Below are 7,765 nucleotides of genomic sequence, written 5' to 3'. Positions count from 1 at the left end.
GATGTAATCTAAGCGATGCCGACTTTAAAGGAAATCTAATCTCCGCTCTCAATTTATCACCCTAAATGTTGCCAAAGGAGACCAGAGCGTGTCTCTTTAGTTTAGGAGGTGACAGTCTCTGTTACAAAGAGTCTTTCTCAGAAAATGTCTTGTTGCGTCTTTACAAGGCTGCTTTCCCTCTAGGACTTTCGGGGAAAGCTATTCTTGTGAGAAATAATAAATCAAGCTAAATAAAATATGGCCTACAAACGGATTTACACTTCCATTTACGAGAATGGATGGTGGCTGTAGATGAATCAAAGTCACCTCATTTAATTGATTGTCCTAACAAGTATGGTTATCTGCCTTCCCAGCCTACAAGAAATAAAAGAAGCAAAATAGGAGATGGACGAAGAGAGAAGGTTCGGAGACGTAGACTGTAAGGCTGGTGGTGGTGAGCAGAGGGAAACAAATGCCTGCCTGACCTGGAGGGTAAAGAGGTGCCTGGGTAGCTCAGTCGGTTAAGTGTCCCACTTCAGCTCAGGTCATGATCTCACAGTTTGTGGGTTCGAGTCCCACAGTGGGCTCTGTGCTGACAGCTCAGACACTGGAGCCTGATTTGGATTCTGTGTCTCCCTCTCTCTCTGTCCCTCCCCCACTCATGCTCTGCCTTTCTCTCTCAAAAATAAATAAATGTAAGAAATTTTTTAAAAAGAAAAAAAATAAAGTAGATCTAAAATTTTCAAAATATTCTGAGGTACTATCGGACCAGACAAATTTTAAAAAAGTTGAGTTTTTTTTTATGAACCGTGCCTGGCACATACAAATGTTTGTGGCATAAGTACTGAATGAATAAATAACACAGATCTCTGAAACGAATGCAGTGAAATGGCGACCAGATTCTGCTGTTGCCAGGGGAAATCATTTCCTCCCTTCCCTTCCCTCCCTTCCCTTCCCTTCCCTCCCTTCCTTCCTTTCCTTCCTTCTTTCCTTTGTTATTAAAGATTTTATTTTTTGGTAATCTCGATACCCAATGTGAGGCTCAAACTCACAACCCTGGGATCAAGTCTCATGCTCCACCAACAGAACCAGCCAGGTGCCCCTGCATTTTCTTTTTGGCAAGCGATTTAGAAAAATATATCAAGTCTTAAAAATGCCCATAATTTTGGATTTAGCAATTATAGTTTTAGGAATCTGATCTAAAAATTAGTCTTGGGGCGCCTGGGTGGCCCAGTCAGGTAAGCGTCCAACTCTTGATCTTGGCTCAGGTCATGATCTCACAGTTGATTCATGAGATCAAGCCCCATATAAGGCTCTGTGCTAACAGCAAGGAGCCTGCTTGGGATTCTCTCTCCCTCTGTTTCTGTCTCTCTCTGCTCACATGTGCGCACGCTATCTCCCTCTCAAAATAAATAAACATACTTTAAAAATTTAAAAGAAATTTAAAATAGTCTTGGTGCACCTGGGTGGTTCAATCAGTTAAGTGTCTGAATTTGGCTTAGATCATGATCTCGAGGTTCATGAGTTCAAGTCCTGCATCTGGCTCTGCACTGACAGTGCAGAGCCTGCTTGGGATTGGGATTGTCTCTCTCCCTCTCTCTTCCCCTCCCCCACTTGCTCTTTCTCTCTCTCTCTCAAAATAAATAAACTTAAAAAAACAGTCTTAAAGTTATAAAAAGTCTTATTGCAAAAATATTTCCAGTTGATAGGCTCTTTGCAGTAACATTGTAAAAAATCAAATTTCCAACAAAGAATGGTTACATGAACTCAGTGGAATGTTACACAACCAGTAACATAATGTTCAGGACAACTAGTAAATGTATAAGAAAATGCTCCACATATTTTACACTTAACCACCCATCCATCTATCTGTACACATATGTAGACATATGTGTGTGCATGTATGTGTGTACAAAAACCTATATATGGTAGGATTATAATTCTCAGTGTAAAGAATATCTATTATTTCCCATACTCCTGCACCACAGAGTAATCAAATAGCTGTTGAAGAAAAGTTTCTCTTTATAGAAGTATCCCAGCTAACAGATGAAGATCGAATGAAAACATTAGAATAATACTGAACGAGTCACCTTTGTTGAGTAACAAATTACCCCGGAGCACAGAGGCTTAAAACAACCCAGTTTCTGTGGATCAAGAATTCAGGAGTGTCTGAGCTAAGGGTTCTGGCTCCGGACCTGTCGGGGGTGCAGACAAGGCGCCAGCTGGAGCTGCAGCCACATGAAGACTTGACTTCCAAGGGGCTACTGGCCTCCGTTCCTTTCTACATGGTCCTCACAACATGGCTGCCGGCTCTGCTCAAAGTGGCCCAAGAAAGAGGGGCAGAGGCTACACTGCTTTTTATGACTTCACTTCAAAAATGGTATACCGTTACTTTCCCCATATTCTATCAGCCATTCAGACCAACCCTGATACAGAAGGCTATCACATAAGGGCGGGAACGCAAGTGGGCAGGGAACACCGGGGGTGGGACTGGCTACCATCTTCCGACTCCTCGTGAGTGAACGGATCCATCCCACAGTCACCGATGGCTGCTGACATCACACCAAGAGAGACAGCCGGACCGGAAGGGCCGCTTGATAGAAGTAACAACAGCAGCTATGAAGTAGTGCTGCCAAGAAATTTGAACTTGAATCTGATTAAGCCTCTGGTTCTATCTACTAATGTAAAGGAACGAGAGAGGACAAAGGGACATGTTAACCAATACCATGCCAGGGCAATTCACAAAATCCAGGCTGTGTGAAAGGCAAAGAACAAGTTCTTAAAAAAAGAAATTGCAAGAGGATTAAAAACAAAAAGGAGGGAGAGAGCCTACAGATTAAAGACTAAAGGACAGATCAATAATTACAATGTTTAAATATTATTTCAATTTTGATCTGAACAAATTGTGAAAAAGACTAAGCATTTAAATTTTTAAAAATGTTTTTAATTTATTTTTGAGAGACAGAGAGAGACAGTGCGAGCAGGGGAGGGTCTGAGAGAGAGGGAGACACAGAATCTGAAGCAGGCTCCAGGCTCTGAGCTGTCAGCACAGAGCCAGACGCGGGGCTCGAACCCATGAACCATGAGATCATGACCTGAGCCGAAGCAGGACGCCCAACCGACTGAGCGACCCAGGCACCCCAAGACTAAGCATTTAAATATAAAGGAAAAACTTTAAAGCAGACAAATACAAAATATAACATTCAGAAATAATTCATTTTCAGGGGAAGAGAATCTTGCACACCCAATATCTTTTTTTAATGTATTTTTTTTACTATTTATTTTTGAGAGAGAGAGAAAGATGGCATGAGCAGGGGATGGTCAGAGAGAGAGGGAGACACAGAATCTGAAGCAGGCTCCAAGCTCTGAGCTAGCTGTCAGCACAGCCTGACATGGGGCTTGAACCCAAGAACCATGAGATCATGACCTGAGCCGAAGTCGGACACTTAACCAACTGAGCCACCCAGGCGCCCCTTACACACCCAATATCTTAAGAAAACATAGTGAAAAATACTCATTTATCCATGCAGTTAACAAGTGCTTCTTGAGTACATCCCATGACCAAGGCATGTGGTAATTATCCTGGACCAAGATAGAAAAGGTTATATTATGCTTAATATCCAGTGTTCAAAAATGCAGCAAAATGAAAATTAATATAAAAATGATTGAGCCTGGGGCCCCTGGCTGGCTCAGTGGGAAGAGCATGCAACTCTTGATCACAGAGTTGTGAGTTCAGGCCCCATAATGGGTGTGGAGATTACTTAAATAAATAAAACTTGAAAAAATAATAAAAATAAAAATGATTGAGCCTAATAATCTGAAATTTGACTTGGGCAGAAGACATTAAATAAATCCTCATATCTTCCTTTCATTGTTTAATTTTAAATCAGATTGTTTTTAATTCTTAAAAATTTCTTTTAAGTAAGCTCTATGCCCAACATGGGGCTTGAATTCATGATCCCAAGATCAAGAGTGGCACGCTTTACCAACTGAGCCAGGCAGGTATCTCTAGTTTTATATCAGATGTTTTTAAAACACTTCACCGTTTTACAATAATGGTTAACATGCCTGCCTTAACCATTCAAGGTTTTAGTGGCAAAGTGGATCTATCTCCCTTCTTACGGTCTGATTAGATATTCTTATTTCCATAGCATTTTTTTTAGATCAAGAGATGATTCACACATCATTAAGTCCCCCTCTTTAAGGTATACAACTCAGCAATTTTTAGTTTATTCACAAAGTTGTGCAACTGTCACCGCTATCCAATTCTATAACAATCTCATCAGCCCCATAAAGAAATCCTGTCCCCATTAGTATTCCTTCCCCAGAGCTCCCTCTAACTGTGGCCTCCTCTTCACCCTAAGCAACTGTTCATCTATTTTCTGTCTCTATGCATTTGCCTACTCTGGACATTTGATATAAACGGAATTGTATAATCTTTATGGTCTTTTGTGACTGGCTTCTTTTACATAGTACATTTTCAAGGTTCATCCATGTACTTAGCATCTGTCAGTACTTCATTCCTTTTTATGGCCAAATAACAGTCCATGCTTCCCGGCTATTATGAATAAAGAATGCCGCTATAAAATCTGTGCACAAGTTACTGTGTGGACATGTGTTTTCAGTTCTCTTGGATATACAGGTGGGCGTGGAATTGCTGGGTCATATAATAACTCTATGTTTAACTTTTTGAGCACCTGCCCCACACATTTTCCTGGCATCTAATCCACTCAAGCTCTTATTGGGCTGGCTGACTTTGGCCACATGTCTTTCCTAAAACCAATCGCCATGGTGGCCAAGGGTCCATGGGGAGCTGATTGGCTGTTCTGCATCCTGTGCCCCGTCTTGGAGCCGGAATGGAAGCCTCCCGCCTCACATACAAGTCACAAGGACTGGGGGAGAAGAAGGGGTGGCCCCCACAGAAAATGCGAAGAAGGGGGAACACAGAAGAGAGCAAAAAGCAAAAACATCTGCCACACTGGCTTACCATAGAGCTAGCCCAACCCAAACTAATCATGAGTTGGGAACAAGAAATAATGTAACATTATCTTTCTTAACTCCACCTGTCGCTTTGTACAATAGCTTGCACACAAAGTCATTTCCAATACTTTCCAAATCATTTCGGAAGCAATGAAGTTCATTGAAAGAAATTTGTAAAACAAGGAAACACATAAAAAAACAAAAATGTCACTACTCTGAGCAACCATGGCTAAAATGTCAGTGATTGTTTAAATTCTTTTTATACACATATATAAATATGTACATATACACAATAAATATTCGCTGACCAATTAGAATATTTCAATTGAACTGGCTCTCGAGTTTTACCTAATCCATTATTTTGTGAGTCTGGTTTTCTGCCATAAGGTTAACATTTAAATGCCAGACATCACTGCATTTCTTGAATTATGTAGACATAATAGCCATTATTACTTATTACCTGCTTATACTTTATTTTGTCCAACATTTTTATTTTTGTTTGTTTGTTTTAAAGATTTATTTATTTATTCATTTATTTATTTATTTATTTAAACAATCTCTACACCCAGTGTGGGGCTCGAACTCACGACCCCAAGATCAAGAGTTGCATGCTCCATCGACTGAACCAGCTAGGAGCCCCTGTCCAACATTTTTGAACGCTTCTGTTTGTAAAAGTACTTTTGCATGGTATGATATCTGGAATGTACTTCAAAGTAATTTGAGAACTATATCAGAAGTAGGGAAATTATGAATAAAGCAAGACTGCCTATGAATCAATAATACTTGAAGCTGATGATCACACCTACTGGAACATCTGTACATGTTCAACACTTCTCCTAAGAAAAAGTTTAAAAATAAACATAGTCGATACATTCCTTTCATAAATTTAAGCCAAATTTTAAAAAGCGATGCTTTTGGAGTTTATGTTTTAGTTGAAAAAACTCATTACCCCCTCCTTTCCTGTTATAAAACATATGAAATACATTTCATTGGTCAACCAAGCTTCTCTTTGTTCTTGATTCAAGAGGTACCATAAAAAGGATAGACACATTTGTTTCAGATTTTGGTTTTGGAGGCCATGTGGAAAGGATCTCAGTGCAAAAAGAACGTTACAGAATCATGGAGCAATGCCTAAGTTAAACCATTTAATTTAATGCACTTTCGAGCATTTTGTCGACTCCATTGACAAACTGGCCACAGACTAGCCAGCTATGAACAATGGTCTTGTGGTCAGAAGGACCCAAGCGTGTATTGTTTGTCATCCTGGCCATCGCTGGCCCAGGGCGCATGTAAATTGTTTTTCAACCTGACTGTAGGCAAGCCTGCAGCAAAAAGCACGTGATTGCCACTAATTACTAGGTGCTATCTGTGTAACGTTGTCGTAAATAATTCCGTATTTTAAGGTAGCTCAAATATGCTCAGGTAGATGCTCTTTGGTTGACCGGCTCGAAATGCGCAACTCGGTCATCAACATGAAAACCTAATTTGCATCACATCACTCTCTGCATATCCTGATGGCAAGCTAATTTTGCAGCGCATCACAGAAAAAGATACTAGATTTGGTTCACTTAGAAAATCCGGGCAGCAAGAGACTATGCACGGGAAAAGAATATCCTTCTTAAGATTACTGTTTACAATGATATTTAAAGATAAACTCATCCATTTAGAAGGACTGGACAGTCTATTGGAAGCCTCATCTCTCAGAAATATGTACTGTGATGTGCCCAAGATAAACATCCAGAGGTTTATAGGAAGGCAGCTAGGCTGAAAAGCGAATGGCATGTTTTAAAGTGTTCATTTTGCACCTGCCGAAGCCCGGATCCTTATGAGGTGGCAATTTACGCAGTCATCTAGGAAATCAAAATGAAATAACTGCCATTTCTAAGTCTTCAAAAAACTCATTACTGGCACTTTCAAACAACTGTGGGCTTTTTGGAAAATAGGAAAAAGGGGATTCTCTTTCGGAGTGGGTCCCTGACTGCCCTCTCAATTTCAGTATCTCTAAAAAAGATAGTTTAACAGATGGTGGAAAAGGAAATAGGACAAGAATCGAAGGAGACGGTTCCAAAAGGAAGCTTAGAGAAACTAACCTAATGCATGGAAACGTCATATGTATTTAAAAAGTAAAGAGGGAGGGGTGATGGTCATGGAGAGGGGCACTTGTGGGGAAGAGCACTGGGTGTTATATGGAAACCAACTTGATAATAAAGTATTTAAGGAAAAAAGGGCCAGTCAGCCGGCTGGTGGATGTACTAGAAGAAAGTCCGTGCATCGCTGTGGAATGATTTTCCTTAAGGAAGCATATAAGAAAAATGGCTCCTCCCAGAGACCCAGGGTCTGTGCTGGGTTCTAGAAGCCTGGTCCCAGGGAGCTGGAGGGGAGGAGCCTGCCCTCAGGCTAAGTACTCGGGGTTGGAGGGAAAAATCACAAAAGGAAAAGATAATACAAAGGAAGTATGGGCTGGGAAGGGCTGAAGAGGAAGGCAAAACCCAGGTCCCAAGGAAGGTGTTAGGAATGGATTCTATTTATGTTTATTTCATTTCTGAGGCAGGGCCTGGGCCTGGGGTGGTGGTGATGCCTGGCCCGGGGGGCAAGCTGGAAAATACGACAACACAGCGACAAAAGACAGCATTTTCACATTAGCTCTTCCAGGCTGTCGGTCAATACCTGAGAAAATGAACCCCGGCAGGAGGAAGAGCTTTTCTGTTCTGGTGTCTCATTTGCAGGCAGAAAATAAAGTATTCAAAGGACGTCTGGCTGACTCAGTCAGTGGAGCATGCGACTCTTGATCTCAGGGTCGTGAGTT

The sequence above is a fragment of the Suricata suricatta genome, chromosome X, assembly GCF_006229205.1.
Source record: "Suricata suricatta isolate VVHF042 chromosome X, meerkat_22Aug2017_6uvM2_HiC, whole genome shotgun sequence".
Classification (NCBI taxonomy): domain Eukaryota; kingdom Metazoa; phylum Chordata; class Mammalia; order Carnivora; family Herpestidae; genus Suricata; species Suricata suricatta.
The sequence above is the reverse complement of the archived record's forward strand: the minus strand, read 5'-3'. Positions refer to the sequence as shown.